Source organism: Oncorhynchus tshawytscha, linkage group LG06, assembly GCF_018296145.1.
Source record: "Oncorhynchus tshawytscha isolate Ot180627B linkage group LG06, Otsh_v2.0, whole genome shotgun sequence".
NCBI lineage: Eukaryota > Metazoa > Chordata > Actinopteri > Salmoniformes > Salmonidae > Oncorhynchus > Oncorhynchus tshawytscha.
In genome coordinates, this window is record NC_056434.1 from 8,012,638 (window position 1) to 8,036,760 (window position 24,123).

The window sequence follows — 24,123 nt, forward strand, 5'->3', positions numbered from 1 at the left end:
CACGTAGGCCAGTTCCACAGGACCGCAGTCCGTCATGGGCAGCATTATAGACCTCCTCTTCAATGTGGAGATGGTAATGACCACCACACATGGTCAGAACCATGATGCTTACATGACCAGAGAACACAAATAAACTTTATGTTAGTGCCTGAGAAATACTATGGGGATGTTGGGGGAATAATATCCGAAAATGGTTGCAGGGTACTTTGGGTAATGGTTGAGTGTTCACCATAACGGTGAAGATGATGGGAGGGACCTGCGAATTCTCAGATGACCCCGTTGTGCACACTGAGCCAACAATGGCCATCAGAAGAATTCTTCCTTAAGGCAGAGGTGATGGTGACTGTAGTGGCTTAACACTTAGTACTTATTTATGTAATAAGAAAGACTCTGAATACAAGCAATTGAACAGGAGCTTCACATTTACTCAAACGAGTTAGTACCAGAATAACATAGAACACTGCGCATGACCAAGGGTGCTCCATCCTTAAAGGGGACATCAGTAATTAACAGAACATAAGTGACTATCAGCACTGGCAGACCTGGGAGGGAGAGAGAGAAATCAATACTTCATGAGTGTATACATATACAGTAGCAGTCAAAAGTTTGGACACACCTACTCATTCAAGGGTTTTTCTTCATTTTTACTATTTTCTACGCTGTAGAATAATAGTGAAGACATCAAAACTATGAAATAACACATATGGAACCATTAGTAACCAAAAAACTGTTCAATCAAAATATATTTTAGATTCTTCAAATTAGCCACCCTTTGCCTTGATGACAGCTTTACACACTCTTGGCATTCTCTCAACCAGCTTCATGAGGAATGCTTTTCCAACAGTCTTGAAGGAGTTCCCACATATGCTGAGTACTTGTTGGCTGCTTTACCTTCACTCCGCAGTCCAACTTATCCCGAACCATCTCAATTGGGTTGAGGTTGGGTGATTGTGGAGGCCAGGTCATCTGATGCAGCACTCCATCACTATCCTTCTTGGTAAAATAGCCCTTACACAAACTGGAGGTGTGTTGGGTCATTGTCCTGTTGAAAAACAAATAACAGTCCCACTAAGAGCAAACCAGATGAGATGGCATATGGCTGCAGAATGCTATGGTAGCCATGCTGGTTAAGTGTGCTTTGAATTCTAAATAAATCACTGACAGTGTCACCAGTAAAGCACCCCCTACACCATCACACCTCCTCCTCCATGCTTCATGGTGGGAACTACACATGCTGAAATCATCCGATCACCTATATTGCATCTCACAAAGACACAGCAGTTTAAATCAAAAATCTCAAATTTGGACTATTCAGATCAAAGGACAGATTTCCACCGGTCTAACGTCCATTGCTCGTCCATTGCTCATCGGCCCAAGCAAGTCTCTTCTTCTTATTGGTGTCCTTTAGTAGTGGTTTCTTTGCAGAAATTTTGACTGACCTTCATGCCTTAAACTAATGATGGACTGTCGTTTGTCTTTGCTAATTTGAGCTGTTCTTTCCATAATATGGACTTTGTCTTTTACCAAATAGGGCCATCTTCTGTATACCACCCCTACCTTGTCACAAAACAACTGATGGGCTCAAACGCATTAAGGAATGAAATTCCACTAATTAACTTTTAACAAGGCACACCCGTCAATTGAAATGCATTCCTGGTGACTACTTCATGAAGCTGGTTGAGAGAATGACAAGAGTGTGCAAAGCTGTCAATAATGCAAAGGGAAGAATTTTGGAAGAATCTCAAATATAAAATCTATATATTTGATTACACTTTTTTGGTTACTACATGATTCCATAAGTGTTATTTCATAGTTTTGATGTCTTCACTATTATTCTACAACATAGAAAATAGTAAAAATAAAGAAAAACCCTTGAATGAGTAGGTGTGTCCAAACTTTTGGCTGGTAGTGTACATAAACTTCTTAGTAAGTAAAGAAGCAACTGCTACAATCTGAGCATATTTAATAACCACAAAACATTTATTTTATTTTATTTTACCTTCATTTAACTAGGCAAGTCAGTTGAGAACATATTCTTATTTTCAATGACGGCCTAGGAACAGTGGGTTAACTGCCCTTTTCACATATTTCCTAAATGGGATTTTCTGGTTGTAAACTGGTCATACTGTATAACCAGAATACAACAAACTGATTAAAGACGTATTTTCACGACAGCATCAAGATGTCATGGAAAATACATATTTTCATTGTTATCTGGTCACAACAAGTATTTACTTTTACAACCTGTATACACGCTGACCGTGGGATCGTTCCATAAACATAAAGATTTAAGAGATAAAGGTGCTCAAAGTTGACTTGTTGCATAGCCCACCATACCATGAGACATCCATGTTTTCATCACTGAAAAAATATATAAAAAGGTTGAGTCTTATATCATTAGGAAGCTTACAAAAACAGGGTTGTCATAATAAAAATAATGTACATTTTTTTTAGGCTATAACGTAAATGGTCAAAATGCATAAACTCAGATTTTTCGTTCATGTTCAGACGTTGTAGCTTAGGCCCTATTCACATGAAGTGTTTTTGTTGTGCCTGCCATTGGTTGAGACAAAGCATACATTTAAATATCTGATAAATGTACTAAAATGTGAATAAAGTAGCAATGTCAACTTTCAAATGTACTACAAAGATGGTTAGCGGTCCACACGTCAAAGAATGTTGACTTGAGTGGGAATATTCATTATTATATATTAAACTGTCAATCCTCCATAAGAAATAAATCAATCCATCAAATGTATTTATGAAGCCCTTTTTATATCAGCTGATATCTCAAAGTGTTGTACAGAAACCCAGCCTAAAACCCCAAACAGCAAGCAATGCAGATGTAGAAGCACGGTGGCTAGGAAAAACTCCCTAGAAAGGCCAGAACCTAGGAAGAAACCTAGAGAGGAACCAGGCTATGTGGGGTGACCAGTCCTCTTCTGGCTGTGCCGGGTGGAGATTATAACAGAACATGGCCAAGATGTTCAAATGTTCATAGATGACCAGCAGGGTCAAATATTAATAATCACAGTGGTTGTAGAGGGTGCAACAGGTCAGCACCTCAAGAGTAAATGGTAGTTGGCTTTTCTTAGCCAAGCATTCAGAGGTCGAGACAACAGGCGCGGTAGAGAGAGTTGAAAACAGCAGGTCCGGGACATGGTAGCATGTCCGGTGAACAGATCAGGGTTCCATAGCCGCAGGCAGAACAGTTGAAACTGGAGCAGCAGCACAACCAGGTGGCCAGGATCCAGTTGCAGAGGGAGGTGTTTAGTCCCAGGGTCCTTAGCTTAGTTATGTGCTTCGTGGGCACTATAGTGTTGAACGCTGAGCTGTAGTCAATGAACAGCATTCTCACATGGGTGTTCCTTTTGTCCAGGTGGGAAAGGGCAGTGTGGAGTGCGATTGAGATTGCGTCATTTGTGGATCTGCTGGGGCAGTATGCGAATTGGAGTGGGTCTAGGGTTTCTGGGATAATGGTGTTGATGTGAGCCATGACCAGCCTTTCAAAGCACCTCATGGCTACAGGCGTGAGTGCTACGGAGCGGTAGTCATTTAGGCAGGTTACCTTCGCTTCCTTGGGCACAAGGACTATTGTGGTCTGCTTGAAACATGTAGGTATTACAGACTCGGTCAGGCAGAAGTTGAAAATGTCAGTGAAGACACTTGCCAGTTGGTCGTACATGTCCCGCTAATCCGTCTGGCCCGTTGCTTTGTGAATGTTGACCTGTTGAAAAGGTCTTGCTCACGTGCAAGCTTCAGTGTTGCTTGACTCGAAGCGAGCATGAAAAACATTTAAATCCACAATATTTATTCCACGGGACAAACTAGATCCAGGGTAATGACTGTGAAAATGAGAAGGTCAGCAGACGTTGGAAAAAAACCTGTTGGCTCCGAAAGCCTTTTGGAGTGGGTCTGTGGAATTTCCATGTGAATATTGAAGTCACCAAAATGGTGAATATGGTCTGCCATGACTACAAGGTCCGATAGGAATTCAGGGAACTCAATGAGAAATGCTGTATAAGGCCAAGGAGGCCTGTAAACAGTAGCTATAAAAAGTGATTGAAAAAGCTGCATAGAATTCATGACTAGAAGCTCAAAAGGACAAAAAGTTATTTTCTTTTCTTTAAATTTGCTGTAAATGTTAGCAACACCTCCACCTTTGCTGGATGTGCAGGGGAATATAGTCACTGGTGTAACCAGGAGGAGCCATGTTTCAGTCAGGTCAATCACATCAAGATTATGATCAGTGATTAGTTCATTGACTTACAACCGTCTTGGACGTGAGGGATCTAACATTAAGTAGCCATATTTTGAGTTGTGCGATATCACAATCTCTTTCAATAATAACAAAAGGAGGTTTTTATTCCAGTGAGATGTCTAAAGCGAACACCGCCATGTATAGTTTTGCCCGACCTAGATCAAGGGCACAGACACGGTCTCAATGGTGATAGCAGAGCTACACGGACTGCTGGGAACATTTGATATCGAATGTCTATAAGGCTAAGGCAATCTAATTAAATATACATTTAAGTTGCAAAGGCATAAGCTACATGTCCAGATATGGAATTCTGACTTTACTTTTTGAGTAATTTATCTTAAACGTTAAAGTTTCCACCTACCCAAGGTTGAGTAAATGGATGGTGTCCAAAGTTTGTGCGTTTTCTTCAGCCTTCGAAGATGATTTAAATATTTATAAATTAGTCCTCCTGCGCCACATTTTTCTAAACATAAACAGGTTCATGGTGTTGTTTGTAACCCTGAAATAGTCTTCGTTCAATGTACATTTCATAGACTTGAGGGAACCTCAAGTGAAATCGGCATTTATGAAGTGATGTAGAACCTGGGAGCAGGAGAGGAGTAATGTACAGGGGTTTCTACTCTTTCTATTTCTGCTCGACAGAGAGACATAATGATCTTTACTTACTACTGTAGCTATTGCACATTTCAGGATACTAAAATACACATTTATGGAGTCCAGGAGAAAAAGATAAACACAAGTAGAGAAATATAAATGTATTGTCCTCACTCGTAATGTGACATGATTGTGAGGTATCGAAATCTTTACCAAGAGACAAAAAGTGTCATGAATGAGAAGCCAAAAATGACTTTGTGCAAGGTTTTAAGTGAATATAGTTGACGCACTGATAGCCTCCCAAGGATAGCCTGACCATAACACCTCTAACCACTGAGTGAGCTACAGTAAGTTGTGCCTTCACCTACATATGTTTTAATGCAACAATATGAAAAACAGACGTTTACACATAAAAGGAACCAAGAATGAGGAGATCTAACCGAAATGGCAAACAAATCCACTGCTGTACAATTTAATTACCAAGTACTTTACAATCTAATTAAATCTTTAATGGCCAAAATAAAGCATTCAACAGGGAACCTTGGGTTTTAGTGCAATAGGATAGACTGTTGACGTAAACATTCTCACTGTAGGTTCTTTCTATCAATGGCATTGAACCAGTATCTTTTTTTACATTGATCATCTGGGTCATGTTCATTAGGGCACACCTTAGCAAAAATGTTTTGCAACAGAAACCAAAAAAACAAGTGTTCCTTATTGGACAAGTTCAGATCTCACTACCTCCCCATTTACCAGTTTTTTTCTGCAGTTACATGCCTACAGAAACACGACCCGGATCAGCTCATCGCGCCTGTGCATCAAACATCATCATCGTTAGACGAAGACACCCCTGAAGAGAGAGAATAAACTATCTTAGGGGCTCCTCTGTTCATTCCCATGGCTGAAGCCACCATGGGCCCCTCCTCCACCAGACTCATTTCTACTAAGCTTTTCTCTGAACCAAAATACCCTGTCTTCTCCTCCTTATGTCCCTGGGGGTTGAAGACGTTACTCGGGGACTGCAGGGCAGCGTGGAGCTCATCCCGGGCCGCCATGACGGTCTGCACGCAGGGCAGACGGAGGCTGAAGTTGTTGGCGCCACTGGGGAGGCTGTTGATGACCTCGTCGATGGTCTTGGACGAGAAGACAGTTTCTCGGCAGGCGATGAGGCTGGTGTCACTTTACCTGGGCACGGAAACAACATTCTTTATATAATATATTACATTTATAGACACACACACGCATCCAACTTACTGGTCATTTCATCTGTCCGGGTCCCTACAGTCCAAAAAAAATCATCTTTCTCTTGTCTCCTTCCCTTGATGATTACTGGTTGATAAGAATATATAATTGCTCAAACCTTTCCAGCACATAAGTTGAAGTCACAATGAAATAAATACAAGGAAAATAAGGTATTTAGGTCAGTTACATCTTAGGACATTGGCCTTTATGTTTTGGGGGTAATACTGAGGAAACTGTAGCCTTTTCTCTCCTAGTCCAAACAAGGTACTTGGGAGGGAGAGAGCAGAGTGGAGCTGCCTGACGGGATCAGTATCTATTTGACTGAAGTGAGGAGCGAGCTTCCCCAAAAGGCTGGAGTGTCGGTCTTCTCACCCGCTTCAATTTCACTCCAGTAGCGCTCACGTCACCAGCTCAGGGCATTCCCGGCCCAGCATGCATTTGTAGTCCACTTGTGTGCTGCCAATAGCCCCTTGCTTTAGTTACTGTTCACAAAATATCTTCATAAACAAACTGATAAAACACACGGAGCAAGAGATGGAGCGCGGTGACGCGTCCACAACTAAAGAGCCATTGTGGATTCTGAAAATACACGTATCCTGAAAGCATGATGGTATACATACTACGTGGACATGCTAACGGAAAGGAACGAGGTGGGTAGCTAGCTAAGTGTGTCATTGAATAAATACTTTTTCTGCACAAAACTATTTGACCTCTTATTAATTTTTTAAAAAGTTGTGTTGATTTTCATTCTACTATCTATATATAATGATTTTGGCCCAATAAGCCTGGCATTTCCACTTTCAAGGTGCTTTGTGTTTTGATAGTTATTCTCCCCCCTTGTAGACTATAATGATTTAATAGAACAACATTTTTAAAATGCTGCCAAGCCCAGTGTCCCTGCCAGCTTAGTGTGTTGTGTTCGCAAATGCATTTCTTTGTAGGCTATAGCCTTGAAATAGGCTAATAATATAGCCAAAATAATTCATTTTTGTTCCTTCTTAGGTTCTCTGTCTGGCTCCTGACCCATTTAGAGTGTTTATATGCTGTTTAATATGACAAATAAAATAATATGCTCTTCTTACATTCACTGTTTCATGTTTATTCAAATACTTTTCATTCAAATCATATGGTTCAGTGTCGATACTTCAAAAACAAATGGTAGGTTCAGGTAGTCACAACAATAGATGGATGTTGGTTAAATTGTGATTTTAATGAATGGAGCAAATTTGGAGCAGAAGATGTTTTTTTTCTTCCTTTGAGCGAGGAGAGGTTTGGAAAAGACTGGAGTGAGATTTCCAACCACTAGGTTCACATACTCTGATCAGAGAGAGCGAGAGCTAAGTGGAACTGCCTGCTGGCCAGACTGAGTACGTCGGAGGGCGAGTGAGAGAGAGCGCAGCTGCCTGATTGCTAGACTGTGATTATCTCGGACGGTGAGAAAGAGAGGAGTGGAAATGCCTGATGGCCAGACTGTGCGAGTACCTCGGAGGACGAGAGAGAGAGAGAAGCAGAGTGGGGCTGCCTGATGGCCAGACTGTGCGAGTACCTCAGAGGACGAGAGAGAGAGAGAGCAGAGTGGGGCTGCCTGATGGCCAGACTGTGCGAGTACCTCGGAGGACGAGAGAGAGAGCAGAGTGGGGCTGCCTGATGGCCAGACTGTGCGAGTACCTCGGAGGACGAGAGAGAGAGCAGAGTGGGGCTGCCTGATGGCCAGACTGTGCGAGTACCTCGGAGGACGAGAGAGAGAGCAGAGTGGGGCTGCCTGATGGCCAGACTGTGCGAGTACCTCAGAGGACGAGAGAGAGAGCAGAGTGGGGCTGCCTGATGGCCAGACTGTGCGAGTACCTCAGAGGACGAGAGAGAGAGCAGAGTGGGGCTGCCTGATGGCCAGACTGTGCGAGTACCTCGGAGGACGAGAGAGAGAGAGCAGAGTGGAGCTGCCCGATGGCCTTGTTGAGCTGGAACAGTTTGGCTGCCGTGTTCTTCACTCTGTGCAGGTGTGACGGATCAAGGTCCTCACCGTTCCTCTCCTTCATCCCTCTCTTGTGTACACACACACACACACACACACACAACCTTACAGTTGATGTTATTGGAAAATGGTGCCTTTCCAAGGGGATACAATATACTTTATTGTCCATTTAGGACTAAATTCATTTTATGAAGCCACCATACAAATACACACAAATAAAACACGCTTTTTATGCCTTTGGGGGGGCTGCCTCGGTGCCTTTGGGGGCTGCCTCGGTGCCTTTTGGGGGCTGCCTCGGTGCCTTTTGGGGGCTGCCTCGGTGCCTTTTTGGGGGCTGCCTCGGTGCCTTTTGGGGGGCTGCCTCGGTGCCTTTTGGGGGCTGCCTCGGTGCCTTTGGGGGGCTGCCTCGGTGCCTTTTGGGGGGCTGCCTCGGTGCCTTTTGGGGGCTGCCTCGGTGCCTTTTGGGGGCTGCCTCGGTGCCTTTGGGCGGGCTGCCTCGGTGCCTTTTGGGGGGGCTGCCTCGGTGCCTTTTGGGGGGTCTGCCTCGGTGCCTTTGGGCGGGCTGCCTCGGTCCACAAGTTATTTTTAGACATTATCGGGATGGAAAAACAAAACGACTAAAACCAGATATAGAAAAGATCAAATGGACCTATATTGTTTTGAGAACTAACAAATCACACAATTAAGCGATACAGTCTGGGAGAATAGAAATGGAAAATTCCCAAAACAATGAATTTAGCTGTATTTATTTGTATTATGTTTGAGCAAAATAACAGCATTAGCCATGGCAAAATGCATAGAACTGCAGGAAACTAGCTTTAAAACGGCAACATTTTCTGTATAATTGCAGGAATTTGGCTTCAAAATTAAGAAATTAAAAAAATAAAATACATCTACACTGCGAAGATGAAGCCTCTAATTTTTTATTTAAGAATAAATAAATAGCCAACGGGCCGACCGCGCTCATTGCCATGCTCCACGTCACGTCCCCTGCCACCTAAGACCCTTTTCAATTCAGAGAAACCTTGCACTTTAAACCATTCAATATGGAAAACCCTGGAAAAAGATTATGATTAAGCGGTTTGCTCTGACAAACCTATTAAAGCCCTTCCTCCATCCACTACAGTGGTGCAGAAACACTCGATTCCAATCAAATAGTTTCACTGCAACGACATTATAAAACATATGACAATTTCAAGACTTCTGTCATTGTCATGAAAACAAAAATGAAAACCACCCTCTCTCTCTCTCTACAATCTCTGGAAAGAGGCCCACAGAGATTCAACGTGTCTGGTTTTTGTCCGTCCGACCCCTTTTGTTTGACGACAATGGGGAGTCGGGAGGGGAATTTAGCCCAGCCGATGATCAACACTGACAAAGGCGATAGTCTGTGCACAGCAGATAACAGCAAACAAGCACGTTAAAAAGGTTCTGACGGACGGCATTTCATTCAACGCATCCATTTACCTGAACGACTGGCCCAACGTGAGACCGTAGCGTCAAGACGATAGCTTTTTAGTAGAGCTTTCCCTTTACCGAGCTGGCTGTGGGAGGGGCTACTAATCTGAAGCTTTTAAACACGTGACTGACAGGGCTGGTTGGGTTTGTGTTGCTCAGTGCTCACTGTCATGTGGCAGTGGATATAACTCTGGAGAGGGCAGGACAGGTCGAGCATCTTTGACTTGAGGCTCTGCAAAACCTGCCAGAAACACAGGCCATATGGTATCTTGTTGGAAGACGAATGGTTGATAAGAGAAAAATAGGTGTTCTGAAGAAATAATATTGTAATCATATTCCAGATTATCTCCTATGCAAGTCATTATTGCCATTCGTGGCTTTAAAAATGTTTATTTTTATTTTTTTACATTACATTTCATTGATGATCCCTCTCAAAGTATATCAAAACAACTCCTATAGATAAATGGTGACTAGGTACCGGAGTCCTGGGGTAGGTCAGCTGAGTATCGCTCAGCTTCTCCTTGGAGATAGTCAGGCCCTCCTCCAGGAGATAGTCAGGCCCTCCTCCAGGAGATAGTCAGGCCCTCCTCCAGGAGATAGTCAGGCCCTCCTCCAGGAGATAGTTAGGCCCTCCTCCAGGAGATAGTTAGGCCCTCCTCCTGGAGATAGTTAGGCCCTCCTCCTGGAGATAGTTAGGCCCTCCTCCTGGAGATAGTTAGGCCCTCCTCCTGGAGAGAATGGCCCTCCTCCTGGAGAGAATGCACCCCTCCTGGAGAGAATGCACCCCTCCTGGAGAGAATGCACCCCTCCTGGAGAGAATGCACCCCTCCTGGAGAGAATGCACCCCTCCTGGAGAGAATGCACCCCTTTACAGGTCCCCACCCAACAGAGACAGGACCACAGACCGCTGGGGGGAAAATAGAGAGAGAGAGTGGGAAAATAGAGAGAGAGAGTGGGAAAAGAGAGACACAACCTTTAACAAAAAAAACCTTGAACTGACTAAGCCTAGTGTTCATAGAGTCAGTAGGCCTCTGCACTATCTTGAAAGCTTTTCTGGCCCGTTCTAGCCTCTACGAGCAATTTGGAGGGTGGTATCAGAATGAAACCACAACATTTGACCCCCCCACAAACAAATGTGGTAGAGCACCCAGGCATCTATACACAACTACTACACTCACCGGACAGTTTATTAGGTACACCCATCGAGTACTTCGGGACATTCTACAAGGTGTGGGAAACGGTCCATTCTGACTCGATGGCATCACGCAGTTGCTGCAGATTGGACTGTGAACAACCCGTTTCATCTCATCCCAAACTCTCTCTCTCTCTCTCTATGAGGTTGAGGTCTGGGGACTGACCAGGCTGCGCTCAAGTCAACTGAACTCGCTGTCATGTTGCAGGCGTTTTTTTCTTCCACTCAATGGTCCACTGTTGGTGACGGCGTGCCCACTGGACGCCGCTTCTTCTTCTTTATGTTTTTATCTGATCGGAACCCGTTGTGGTCGTCTGCTGCAATAGAACCATCCGTGACGAGGTTCCACCAGTTTCCCGAGGTGCTGCTCTGCACACCACTGTTGTACCGTCTGTTTATGGCCCTCCTGTTAGCTTGTACGATTCTTGCCATTCTTCTTCGACCTCTCATCAACGAGCTTTTCCACACCATTCTCCCAGGACAGTCATGCATGAAAAGCCCAGGAGGGCGTCCGTTTCTGAGATACTGGATCTGGTACGACGGCGATCATACCCACACTCAGTCACTTAGGTCACTCGCTGTGCCCATTCTAACGTTCAATAGAGCAGTAACTGAATGTCTTGATGCCTGTCTGCCTGCTTTATATAGAAAGCCACGTAACTCACTGTCTGTTGGACAGATCCTTTTTGGTGAACGGGGTGGTGTACCTAATAATCTGAGATTTACACACGTTTTTTTTGTTGTTATTTTTTGCTATTCCCACTAAAACAGCCCAGTCATTTTCAATCATTATGAAAGGCAGTAGTATATGGTGGGTGAGTGAGCGCGAGAGAGAGAGAGAGGTTGAGCGCGAGAGAGAGAGAGAGGTTGAGCGAGAGAGAGAGAGAGAGAGAGAGAGGTTGAGCGAGAGAGAGAGAGGTTGAGCACGAGAGAGAGAGAGAGAGGTTGAGCGAGAGAGAGAGAGAGAGAGAGGTTGAGCGCGAGAGAGAGAGAGAGAGAGAGAGAGGTTGAGCGAGAGAGAGAGGTTGAGCGAGAGAGAGCGAGAGAGAGAGAGGTTGAGCGCGAGAGAGAGAGAGGTTGAGCGCGAGAGAGAGAGAGGTTGAGCGCGAGAGAGAGAGAGGTTGAGCGCGAGAGAGAGAGAGGTTGAGCGCGCGAGAGAGAGAGAGAGAGGTTGAGCGCACGAGAGAGAGAGAGGTTGAGCGCGAGAGAGAGAGAGAGGTTGAGCGCGAGAGAGAGAGAGAGGTTGAGCAAGAGAGAGAGAGAGAGGTTGAGCGAGAGAGAGAGAGAGAGAGGTTGAGAGAGAGAGAGGTTGAGCGCGAGAGAGAGAGAGAGAGGTTGAGCGCGAGAGAGAGAGAGGTTGAGCGTGCGAGAGAGAGAGAGGTTGAGCGCAAGAGAGAGAGAGAGAGAGAGAGGTTGAGCGCGAGAGAGAGAGAGAGGTTGAGCGCGAGAGAGAGAGAGAGAGGTTGAGCGCGAGAGAGAGAGAGGCTGAGCGAGAGAGAGAGAGAGAGAGGATGAGCGCAAGAGAGAGAGAGAGAGAGAGAGAGAGGATGAGCGCAGAGAGAGAGAGAGAGAGGTTGAGCGCGAGAGAGAGAGAGAGAGAGAGGTTGAGCGCGCGAGAGAGAGAGAGAGAGAGAGGTTGAGCGCGCGAGAGAGAGAGAGGTTGAGCGAGGAGAGAGAGAGAGAGAGGTTGAGCGCGCGAGAGAGAGAGAGAGGTTGAGCGCGCGAGAGAGAGGTTGAGAGAGAGAGGTTGAGCGCGAGAGAGAGAGGTTGAGCGCGCGAGAGAGAGAGAGAGGTTGAGCGCGCGAGAGAGAGAGAGAGGTTGAGCGCGAGAGAGAGAGAGAGGTTGAGCGCGCGAGAGAGAGAGAGGTTGAGCGCGCGAGAGAGAGAGAGAGAGGATGAGCGGGCGAGAGAGAGAGAGAGAGGCTGAGCGCGAGAGAGAGAGAGAGAGGTTGAGCGCGCGAGAGAGAGAGGTTGAGCGCGCGAGAGAGAGGAGAGAGAGGTTGAGCGCGCGAGAGAGAGAGAGAGGTTGAGCGCGCGAGAGAGAGAGGTTGAGCGCGCGAGAGAGAGGGAGAGAGGTTGAGCGCGCGACAGAGAGAGAGAGGCTGAGAGGTTGAGCGCGCGCGAGAGAGAGAGAGAGGTTGAGCGCGCGAGAGAGAGAGAGGTTGAGAGAGAGAGAGGGAGAGAGAGGGAGAGAGGTTGAGCGCGCGAGAGAGGTTGAGGCTGAGCGCGAGAGAGGTTGAGCGCGCGAGAGAGAGGTTGAGCGCGCGAGAGAGAGAGGTTGAGCGCGCGAGAGAGAGGTTGAGCGCGCGAGAGAGAGGTTGAGCGAGAGCGAGAGAGAGGTTGAGCGAGCGAGAGAGAGGTTGAGAGAGAGAGGTTGAGCGCGCGAGAGAGAGGTTGAGCGCGTGAGAGAGAGGTTGAGCGTGAGAGAGAGGTTGAGCGCGAGAGAGAGAGGTTGAGCGCGAGAGAGAGAGAGAGGTTGAGCGCGCGCGAGAGAGGTTGAGCGCGCGAGAGAGAGAGAGGTTGAGCGCGCGAGAGAGAGAGAGAGAGAGGTTGAGCGAGTGAGAGAGAGAGAGAGTTTGAGCGCGAGAGAGAGAGAGTTTGAGCGAGAGAGAGAGAGAGAGAGGTTGAGCGCGAGAGAGAGAGAGAGGTTGAGCGAGAGAGAGAGAGAGAGGTTGAGCGAGAGAGAGAGAGAGGTTGAGCGAGAGAGAGAGGTTGAGCGCGCGAGAGAGGTTGAGCGCGAGAGAGGTTGAGCGCGAGAGAGAGGTTGAGCGCGAGAGAGAGGTTGAGCGCGAGAGAGAGAGAGAGGTTGAGCGCGCGAGAGAGAGAGAGAGGTTGAGCGCGCGAGAGAGAGGTTGAGCGCGAGAGAGAGAGAGGTTGAGCGAGAGAGAGAGAGGTTGAGCGCGAGAGAGAGAGAGAGAGAGGTTGAGCGCGAGAGAGAGAGAGAGAGAGGTTGAGCGAGAGAGAGAGAGGTTGAGCGCGAGAGAGAGAGAGGTTGAGCGCGAGAGAGAGAGAGGTTGAGCGCGAGAGAGAGAGAGAGAGGTTGAGCGCGAGAGAGAGAGAGAGAGGTTGAGCGAGAGAGAGAGAGAGGTTGAGCGCGAGAGAGAGGTTGAGCGCGAGAGAGAGAGAGGTTGAGCGCGAGAGAGAGAGGTTGAGCGCGAGAGAGAGAGAGAGGTTGAGCGCGCGAGAGAGAGGTTGAGCGCGCGAGAGAGAGAGAGAGGTTGAGCGAGAGAGAGAGAGGTTGAGAGAGAGAGAGAGGTTGAGAGAGAGAGAGAGAGGTTGAGCGAGAGAGAGAGAGAGAGAGAGAGAGAGAGGTTGAGCGCGCGAGAGAGAGAGAGGTTGAGCGCGAGAGAGAGAGAGAGAGGTTGAGCGCGAGAGAGAGAGAGAGAGAGAGGTTGAGTTGCGCGAGAGAGAGAGAGAGAGGTTGAGCGCGCGAGAGAGAGAGAGGTTGAGCGCGAGAGAGAGAGGTTGAGCGCGCGAGAGAGAGAGAGAGAGGTTGAGCGCGAGAGAGAGAGAGAGAGAGAGGTTGAGCGCGAGAGAGAGAGAGAGAGAGGTTGAGCGCGAGAGAGAGAGAGAGAGAGAGAGGTTGAGCGCGAGAGAGAGAAAGAGAGAGGTTGAGCGCGCGAGAGAGAGAGAGGTTGAGCGCGCGAGACAGAGAGAGGTTGAGCGCGAGAGAGAGAGAGAGAGAGGTTGAGCGCGCGCGAGAGAGAGGTTGAGCGCGCGAGAGAGAGGTTGAGCGCGCGAGAGAGAGGTTGAGAGAGAGAGAGAGGTTGAGCGCGCGAGAGAGAGAGAGAGAGTTTGAGCGCGAGAGAGAGAGAGAGAGGTTGAGCGAGAGAGAGAGGTTGAGCGCGAGAGAGAGAGAGGTTGAGCGAGAGAGAGAGAGAGAGAGGTTGAGCGCGAGAGAGAGAGGTTGAGCGCGAGAGAGAGAGGTTGAGCGAGAGAGAGAGAGAGGTTGAGCGAGAGAGAGAGAGAGAGGTTGAGCGCGAGAGAGAGAGGAGAGAGAGGTTGAGCGCGCGAGAGAGAGAGAGAGAGGTTGAGCGCGCGAGAGAGAGAGAGAGAGGTTGAGCGCGCGAGAGAGAGAGAGAGAGAGGTTGAGAGCGCGAGAGAGAGAGAGAGAGAGAGGTTGAGCGCGCGAGAGAGAGAGAGAGAGAGGTTGAGCGTAGAGAGAGAGAGAGAGAGGTTGAGCGCGAGAGAGAGAGAGAGAGGTTGAGCGCGCGAGAGAGAGAGAGAGAGAGGTTGAGCGCGAGAGAGAGAGAGAGGTTGAGCGCGAGAGAGAGAGAGAGAGGTTGAGCGCGAGAGAGAGAGAGAGAGAGGTTGAGCGAGAGAGAGAGAGGTTGAGCGCGAGAGAGAGAGAGGTTGAGCGCGAGAGAGAGAGAGAGGTTGAGCGCGAGAGAGAGAGAGAGGTTGAGCGAGAGAGAGAGAGAGAGAGAGGTTGAGCGCGAGAGAGAGAGGTTGAGCGCGAGAGAGAGAGGTTGAGCGCGAGAGAGAGAGAGGTTGAGCGCGAGAGAGAGAGAGGTTGAGCGCGAGAGAGAGAGGTTGAGCGAGAGAGAGAGAGAGGTTGAGCGAGAGAGAGGTTGAGTTGAGAGAGAGAGAGAGGTTGAGCGAGAGAGAGAGAGAGGTTGAGCGAGAGAGAGAGAGAGGTTGAGCGAGAGAGAGAGAGAGGTTGAGCGAGAGAGAGAGAGGTTGAGAGAGAGAGAGAGAGAGGTTGAGCGCGCGAGAGAGAGAGGTTGAGCGCGCGAGAGAGAGAGAGAGGTTGAGCGCGAGAGAGAGAGAGAGGTTGAGCGCGAGAGAGAGAGAGAGGTTGAGCGCGCGAGAGAGAGAGAGAGGTTGAGCGCGAGAGAGAGAGAGGTTGAGCGCGCGAGAGAGAGAGAGAGAGAGGTTGAGCGCGCGAGAGAGAGAGAGAGAGAGGTTGAGCGCGAGAGAGAGAGAGAGAGAGAGAGGTTGAGCGCGAGAGAGAGAGAGAGAGGTTGAGCGTGCAGAGAGAGAGAGAGAGAGAGAGGTTGAGCGCGAGAGAGAGAGAGAGAGAGGTTGAGCGCGCGAGAGAGAGAGAGGTTGAGCGAGAGAGAGAGGTTGCGAGAGAGAGAGAGAGGTTGAGCGCGCGAGAGAGAGAGGTTGAGCGCGAGAGAGAGAGAGGTTGAGCGCGAGAGAGAGAGAGGTTGAGCGCGCGAGAGAGAGAGAGAGGTTGAGCGCGAGAGAGAGAGAGAGAGGTTGAGCGAGAGAGAGAGAGAGAGAGGTTGAGCGAGAGAGAGAGAGAGAGGTTGAGCGCGAGCGAGAGAGAGAGGTTGAGCGAGAGAGAGAGAGAGAGAGAGGTTGAGCGAGAGAGAGAGAGAGGTTGAGCGCGAGAGAGAGAGAGAGAGGTTGAGAGAGAGAGAGAGAGGTTGAGCGCGCGAGAGAGAGAGAGAGAGGTTGAGCGCGCGAGAGAGAGAGAGAGAGAGGTTGAGCGCGCGAGAGAGAGAGAGAGAGGTTGAGCGCGCGAGAGAGAGAGAGAGAGGTTGAGCGCGAGAGAGAGAGAGAGGTTGAGCGCGAGAGAGAGAGAGGTTGAGCGCGAGAGAGAGAGAGAGGTTGAGCGCGAGAGAGAGAGAGAGAGAGAGGTTGAGCGCGCGAGAGAGAGAGAGAGAGGTTGAGCGAGAGAGAGAGAGGTTGAGCGCGCGAGAGAGAGAGAGAGAGGTTGAGCGCGCGAGAGAGAGAGAGAGAGAGAGAGGTTGAGAGAGAGAGAGAGGTTGAGCGCGAGAGAGAGAGAGGTTGAGCGCGAGAGAGAGAGAGAGGTTGAGCGAGAGAGAGAGAGGTTGAGCGCGAGAGAGAGAGAGAGGTTGAGCGCGAGAGAGAGAGAGAGAGGTTGAGCGCGAGAGAGAGAGAGGTTGAGCGAGAGAGAGAGAGGTTGAGAGAGAGAGAGGTTGAGCGCGAGAGAGAGAGAGGTTGAGCGAGAGAGAGAGGTTGAGCGAGAGCGAGAGAGAGAGAGGTTGAGCGAGAGAGAGAGAGAGGTTGAGCTGAGAGAGAGAGAGAGGTTGAGCGAGAGAGAGAGAGGTTGAGCGAGAGAGAGAGAGGAGAGAGAGAGAGGTTGAGCGCGAGAGAGAGAGAGGTTGAGCGAGAGAGAGAGAGAGAGAGGTTGAGCGCGAGAGAGAGAGAGAGGTTGAGCGCGCGAGAGAGAGAGGTTGAGCGCGAGAGAGAGAGAGGTTGAGCGCGAGAGAGAGAGGTTGAGCGCGAGAGAGAGAGAGAGAGGTTGAGCGCGCGAGAGAGAGAGAGAGAGGTTGAGCGCGCGAGAGAGAGAGAGAGAGGTTGAGCGTGCGAGAGAGAGAGAGAGAGAGGTTGAGCGTGCGAGAGAGAGAAAGAGAGAGGTTGAGCGAGAGAGAGAGAGAGAGGTTGAGCGCGCGAGACAGAGAGAGGTTGAGACAGAGACAGAGAGAGGTTGAGCGCGCGAGAGAGAGAGGCTGAGCGCGCGAGAGAGAGGTTGAGCGCGAGAGAGAGAGGTTGAGCGCGAGAGAGAGAGAGAGAGGTTGAGCGAGAGAGAGAGAGAGTTTGAGCGCGAGAGAGAGAGAGAGAGAGAGGTTGAGCGAGAGAGAGAGGTTGAGCGAGAGAGAGAGAGAGAGGTTGAGCGCGAGAGAGAGAGGTTGAGCGCGAGAGAGAGAGGTTGAGCGAGAGAGAGAGAGAGGTTGAGCGAGAGAGAGAGAGAGAGGTTGAGCGAGAGAGAGAGGTTGAGCGCGCGAGAGAGAGGTTGAGCGCGAGAGAGAGAGAGAGAGGTTGAGCGCGAGAGAGAGAGAGAGAGAGGTTGAGCGCGCGAGAGAGAGAGAGAGAGAGGTTGAGCGCGAGAGAGAGAGAGAGAGAGAGAGAGGTTGAGCGCGAGAGAGAGAGAGAGAGAGGTTGAGAGAGAGAGAGAGAGAGGTTGAGCGTGCGAGAGAGAGAGAGAGAGGTTGAGCGTGCGAGAGAGAGAGAGAGAGAGGTTGAGCGCGCGAGAGAGAGAGAGGTTGAGCGCGCGAGAGAGAGAGAGGTTGAGCGCGAGAGAGAGAGAGAGGTTGAGCGCGCGAGAGAGAGAGAGAGGTTGAGCGCGAGAGAGAGAGAGAGAGAGGTTGAGCGCGCGAGAGAGAGAGAGAGGTTGAGCGCGAGAGAGAGAGAGGTTGAGAGAGAGAGAGAGGTTGAGCGCGAGAGAGAGAGAGAGGTTGAGCGCGCGAGAGAGAGAGAGAGGTTGAGCGAGGTTGAGAGAGAGAGAGGTTGAGCGTGCGAGAGAGAGAGAGAGAGGTTGAGCGCGAGAGAGAGAGAGAGAGAGAGAGAGGTTGAGCGAGAGAGAGAGAGAGAGAGAGGTTGAGCGCGAGAGAGAGAGAGAGGTTGAGCGCGAGAGAGAGAGAGAGAGAGAGGTTGAGCGAGAGAGAGAGAGAGGTTGAGCGCGCGAGAGAGAGAGGTTGAGCGCGAGAGAGAGAGGTTGAGCGTGCGAGAGAGAGAGAGGTTGAGCGCGAGAGAGAGAGAGAGAGGTTGAGCGCGAGAGAGAGAGAGGTTGAGCGAGAGAGAGAGAGAGAGGTTGAGCGAGAGAGAGAGGCTGAGAGAGAGAGAGAGAGAGAGGATGAGCGCGAGAGAGAGAGAGAGAGAGAGAGAGAGAGAGAGGATGAGCGCAAGAGAGAGAGAGAGAGAGGTTGAGCGCATGAGAGAGAGAGAGAGGTTGAGCGAGAGAGAGAGAGAGAGAGAGGTTGAGCGAGAGAGAGAGAGAGGTTGAGCGCGCGAGAGAGAGAGAGAGAGGTTGAGCGCGAGAGAGAGAGAGAGAGGTTGAGCGCGCGAGAGAGAGAGAGAGAGGTTGAGCGCGAGAGAGAGAGGTTGAGCGCGAGAGAGAGAGAGAGAGAGGTTGAGCGCGCGAGAGAGAGAGAGAGAGGTTGAGCGCGAGAGAGAGAGAGAGGTTGAGCGAGAGAGAGAGAGGTTGAGCGCGCGAGAGAGAGAGAGAGAGAGAGGATGAGCGGGCGAGAGAGAGAGAGAGAGGTTGAGCGCGCGAGAGAGAGAGAGAGAGAGAGGTTGAGCGCGCGAGAGAGAGAGAGAGAGGTTGAGCGCGCGAGAGAGAGAGAGAGAGGTTGAGCGCGCGAGAGAGAGAGAGAGAGGGTGAGCGCGAGAGAGAGAGAGAGGTTGAGCGCGCGAGAGAGAGGAGAGAGGTTGAGCGCGCGAGAGAGAGAGAGAGAGAGGTTGAGCGCGCGAGAGAGAGAGAGAGAGGTTGAGCGCGCGAGAGAGAGAGAGGTTGAGCGCGCGAGAGAGAGAGAGAGAGAGAGAGAGGTTGAGCGCGCGAGAGAGAGGTTGAGCGCGCGAGAGAGAGAGGTTGAGCGCGCGAGAGAGAGGTTGAGCGCGAGAGAGAGAGAGAGAGGTTGAGCGCGAGAGAGAGGTTGAGCGCGAGAGAGAGGTTGAGCGCGCGAGAGAGAGGTTGAGCGCGCGAGAGAGAGGTTGAGCGCGCGAGAGAGAGAGAGGTTGAGCGAGAGAGAGAGGTTGAGCGCGTGAGAGAGAGGTTGAGCGAGAGAGGTTGAGCGCGCGAGAGAGAGGTTGAGGTTGAGCGAGAGAGAGAGGTTGAGAGAGAGAGAGAGGTTGAGCGCGAGAGAGAGAGAGAGGTTGAGCGCGAGAGAGAGAGAGGTTGAGCGCGAGAGAGAGAGAGAGGTTTGAGCGCGAGAGAGAGAGAGAGGTTGAGCGCAAGAGAGAGAGAGAGGCTGAGAGGTTGAGCGCGAGAGAGAGAGAGAGGTTGAGCGAGAGAGAGAGAGGTTGAGCGAGAGAGAGAGAGAGGTTGAGCGCGAGAGAGAGAGAGGTTGAGCGCGAGAGAGAGAGAGAGAGAGAGGTTGAGCGAGAGAGAGAGAGAGAGGTTGAGCGCGCGAGAGAGAGAGAGGTTGAGAGAGAGAGAGAGAGAGGTTGAGCGCGCGAGAGAGAGAGGTTGAGAGAGAGAGAGAGGTTGAGCGAGAGAGAGAGAGAGAGAGAGGTTGAGCGCGCGAGAGAGAGAGAGAGAGAGAGAGGTTGAGCGGGCGAGAGAGAGAGAGAGGTTGAGCGAGAGAGTGTGAGCGAGAGAGAGAGAGAGAGGCTGAGCGCGCGAGAGAGAGAGAGGTTGAGCGAGAGCGAGAGAGAGAGAGGTTGAGCGCGCGAGAGAGAGAGAGGTTGAGCGAGAGAGAGAGAGAGGTTGAGCGAGAGAGAGAGAGAGAGGTTGAGCGCGCGAGAGAGAGAGAGAGGTTGAGCGAGAGAGAGAGAGAGAGTTTGAGCGCGAGAGAGAGAGAGAGAGAGGTTGAGCGAGAGAGAGAGGTTGAGCGCGAGAGAGAGAGAGAGAGGTTGAGCGCGAGAGAGAGAGAGAGAGAGGTTGAGCGAGAGAGAGAGAGGTTGAGCGAGAGAGAGAGAGAGAGGTTGAGCGAGAGAGAGAGAGAGGTTGAGAGAGAGAGAGAGAGGTTGAGCGAGAGAGGTTGAGAGAGAGAGGTTGAGCGCGAGAGAGAGAGAGAGAGAGAGGTTGAGCGCGCGAGAGAGAGAGAGAGGTTGAGCGCGAGAGAGAGAGAGAGAGGTTGAGCGCGAGAGAGAGAGAGAGAGAGAGGTTGAGCGTGAGAGAGAGAGAGAGAGAGAGGTTGAGCGTGCGAGAGAGAGAGAGAGAGGTTGAGCGTGAGAGAGAGAGAGAGAGAGGTTGAGCGCGAGAGAGAGAGAGAGGTTGAGCGCGAGAGAGAGAGAGAGGTTGAGCGCGCGCGAGAGAGAGAGAGAGGTTGAGAGCAGAGAGAGAGAGAGAGGTTGAGCGCGCGAGAGAGAGAGAGAGAGGTTGAGCGCGAGAGAGAGAGAGAGAGAGAGGTTGAGCGCGAGAGAGAGAGAGAGGTTGAGCGCGCGAGAGAGAGAGGGTTGAGCGAGAGAGAGAGGTTGAGCGAGAGAGAGAGAGGTTGAGCGCGAGAGAGAGAGAGAGGTTGAGCGCGCGAGAGAGAGAGAGAGGTTGAGCGCGAGAGAGAGAGAGAGAGGTTGAGCGTGCGAGAGAGAGAGAGAGGTTGAGCGTGCGAGAGAGAGAGAGAGAGAGGTTGAGCGTGCGAGAGAGAGAGAGAGAGAGGTTGAGCAGAGAGAGAGAGAGAGGTTGAGCGAGAGAGAGAGAGAGAGAGGTTGAGCGCGAGAGAGAGAGGTTGAGCGCGCGAGAGAGAGAGGTTGAGCGCGAGAGAGAGAGAGGTTGAGCGCGAGAGAGAGAGAGGTTGAGCGCGAGAGAGAGAGAGAGAGAGGTTGAGCGAGAGAGAGAGAGAGGTTGAGCGCGAGAGAGAGAGAGAGAGGTTGAGCGCGAGAGAGAGAGGCTGAGCGAGAGAGAGAGAGAGAGGATGAGCGCAAGAGAGAGAGAGAGAGAGAGAGGATGAGCGCAAGAGAGAGAGAGAGAGAGGTTGAGCGCGAGAGAGAGAGAGAGGTTGAGCGCGAGAGAGAGAGAGAGGTTGAGCGCGCGAGAGAGAGAGAGAGGTTGAGCGCGAGAGAGAGAGAGAGAGAGGTTGAGCGCGAGAGAGAGAGAGAGAGAGAGGTTGAGCGCGAGAGAGAGAGAGAGAGGTTGAGAGAGAGAGAGGTTGAGCGCGAGAGAGAGAGAGAGAGGTTGAGCGCGCGAGAGAGAGAGAGAGGTTGAGCGCGAGAGAGAGAGAGGTTGAGCGCGCGAGAGAGAGAGAGGTTGAGCGCGCGAGAGAGAGAGAGAGAGGATGAGCGGGCGAGAGAGAGAGAGAGAGGTTGAGCGCGCGAGAGAGAGAGAGAGAGAGGTTGAGCGCGCGAGAGAGAGGTTGAGCGCGCGAGAGAGAGAGAGGAGAGAGGTTGAGCGCGCGAGAGAGAGAGAGAGGTTGAGCGCGCGAGAGAGAGAGAGGTTGAGCGCGCGAGAGAGAGAGAGAGGTTGAGCGACAGAGAGAGAGAGAGAGAGGGTTGAGCGCGCGAGAGAGAGAGAGGCTGAGCGCGAGAGAGAGAGGTTGAGCGCGAGAGAGAGGGAGAGAGAGGGAGAGAGGTTGAGCGCGAGAGAGAGAGGTTGAGCGCGAGAGAGAGGTTGAGCGCGAGAGAGAGAGGTTGAGCGCGCGAGAGAGAGGTTGAGCGCGAGAGAGAGGTTGAGCGCGCGAGAGAGGTTGAGCGCGCGAGAGAGAGGCTGAGCGCGAGAGAGAGAGAGGTTGAGCGCGAGAGAGAGGTTGAGCGCGCGAGAGAGAGAGAGGTTGAGCGCGAGAGAGAGGTTGAGCGCGAGAGAGAGGTTGAGCGTGAGAGAGAGAGAGGTTGAGCGCGCGAGAGAGAGGTTGAGCGCGCGAGAGAGAGAGAGAGGTTGAGCGCGCGAGAGAGAGGTTGAGCGCGAGAGAGAGAGAGAGAGGTTGAGCGCGCGAGAGAGAGAGAGGTTGAGCGCGAGAGAGAGAGAGAGGTTGAGCGCGAGCGAGAGAGAGAGAGGTTGAGCGCGAGAGAGAGAGAGGTTGAGCGCGAGAGAGAGAGAGGTTGAGCGCGAGAGAGAGAGAGAGGTTGAGCGCGAGAGAGAGGAGAGGTTGAGCGCGGGCGAGAGAGGTTGAGCGCGCGAGAGAGGTTGAGCGCGCGAGAGAGGTTGAGCGCGCGAGAGAGGTTGAGCGCGCGAGAGAGGTTGAGCGCGCGAGAGAGAGGTTGAGCGCGCGAGAGAGAGAGAGGTTGAGCGCGCGAGAGAGAGAGAGAGGTTGAGCGCGCGAGAGAGAGAGAGAGAGGTTGAGCGCGTGCGAGAGAGAGGCTGAGCGCGCGCGCGAGAGAGAGAGGTTGAGCGCGAGAGAGAGAGAGAGGTTGAGCGCGAGAGAGAGAGAGAGAGGTTGAGCGCGAGAGAGAGAGAGAGAGAGGTTGAGCGAGAGAGAGAGAGGTTGAGGCGCGAGAGAGAGAGAGGTTGAGCGAGAGAGAGAGAGGAGGTTGAGCGAGAGAGAGAGAGGTTGAGCGCGAGAGAGAGAGAGGTTGAGAGAGAGAGAGAGGTTGAGCGCGAGAGAGAGAGGTTGAGCGCGCGAGAGAGAGAGAGAGGTTGAGCGCGAGAGAGAGAGGTTGAGCGAGAGAGAGAGAGGTTGAGCGCGCGAGAGAGAGGTTGAGCGCGAGAGAGAGAGAGGTTGAGCGAGAGAGAGAGAGAGGTTGAGCGAGAGAGAGAGAGAGGTTGAGCGAGAGAGAGAGAGGTTGAGCGAGAGAGAGAGAGAGAGAGAGAGAGAGAGGTTGAGCGCGAGAGAGAGAGAGAGGTTGAGCGCGCGAGAGAGAGAGAGGTTGAGCGCGAGAGAGAGAGAGGTTGAGCGCGAGCGAGAGAGAGAGAGGTTGAGCGCGCGAGAGAGAGAGAGGTTGAGCGCGCGAGAGAGAGGTTGAGCGCGCGAGAGAGAGAGAGAGGTTGAGCGCGCGAGAGAGAGAGAGAGGTTGAGCGCGAGAGAGAGAGAGAGAGGTTGAGCGTGCGAGAGAGAGAGAGAGAGGTTGAGCGTGAGAGAGAGAGAGAAAGAGAGAGGTTGAGCGCGCGAGAGAGAGAGAGAGGTTGAGCGCGCGAGACAGAGAGAGGTTGAGCGCGCGAGAGAGAGAGAGGTTGAGCGCGCGAGAGAGAGGTTGAGCGCGCGAGAGAGAGGTTGAGCGCGCGAGAGAGAGGTTGAGCGCGCGAGAGAGAGAGAGAGGTTGAGCGCGCGAGAGAGAGAGAGAGGTTGAGCGAGAGAGAGAGAGAGTTTGAGCGAGAGAGAGAGAGAGAGAGGTTGAGCGAGAGAGAGAGGTTGAGCGAGAGAGAGAGAGAGAGGTTGAGCGCGAGAGAGAGAGAGAGAGGTTGAGCGAGAGAGAGAGGTTGAGCGCGCGAGAGAGAGAGAGGTTGAGCGAGAGAGAGAGAGAGAGGTTGAGCGAGAGAGAGAGAGAGGTTGAGCGCGAGAGAGAGAGAGGTTGAGCGCGCGAGAGAGAGAGAGAGAGGTTGAGCGCGCGAGAGAGAGAGAGAGGTTGAGCGCGAGAGAGAGAGAGAGAGAGAGGTTGAGCGCGCGAGAGAGAGAGAGAGAGAGAGGTTGAGCGCGCGAGAGAGAGAGAGAGAGAGGTTGAGGTTGAGCGTGAGAGAGAGAGAGAGAGAGGTTGAGCGTGCGAGAGAGAGAGAGAGAGAGGTTGAGCGCGCGAGAGAGAGAGAGGTTGAGCGCGAGAGAGAGAGAGGTTGAGGGCGCGAGAGAGAGAGAGAGGTTGAGCGAGAGAGAGAGAGAGAGAGAGGTTGAGCGAGAGAGAGAGAGAGGTTGAGCGAGAGAGAGAGAGAGGTTGAGCGAGAGAGAGAGAGGTTGAGTTGAGCGAGAGAGAGAGAGAGGTTGAGCGCGAGAGAGAGAGAGAGGTTGAGCGCGAGAGAGAGAGGTTGAGCGCGCGAGAGAGAGAGAGAGAGGTTGAGCGAGAGAGAGAGAGAGGTTGAGCGCGAGAGAGAGAGGTTGAGCGCGCGAGAGAGAGGTTGAGCGCGAGAGAGAGAGAGGTTGAGCGAGAGAGAGAGAGAGGTTGAGCGAGAGAGAGAGAGAGGTTGAGCGA

At 51.4% G+C, this 24,123-nt stretch overlaps 1 long non-coding RNA gene across 2 annotated transcripts in view; it reads right to left on the reverse strand.

Moving 5' to 3' along the window:
- Positions 1-5,339: 5,339 nt before the first annotated feature.
- LOC112251966 overlaps positions 5,340-24,123 on the reverse strand; it is a 28,143-nt gene continuing 9,359 nt past the window's right edge. Inside the window, exons 5-6 of one of the 2 annotated variants that reach the window (XR_006083560.1) lie at positions 10,006-10,434; positions 5,340-6,040 (exon numbers count right to left, since the gene is read on the reverse strand). This is a non-coding gene — a long non-coding RNA (uncharacterized LOC112251966). The remainder of the gene's footprint in view (positions 6,041-10,005; positions 10,435-24,123) is intronic. The other variant, XR_006083561.1, reaches the window with a different exon arrangement.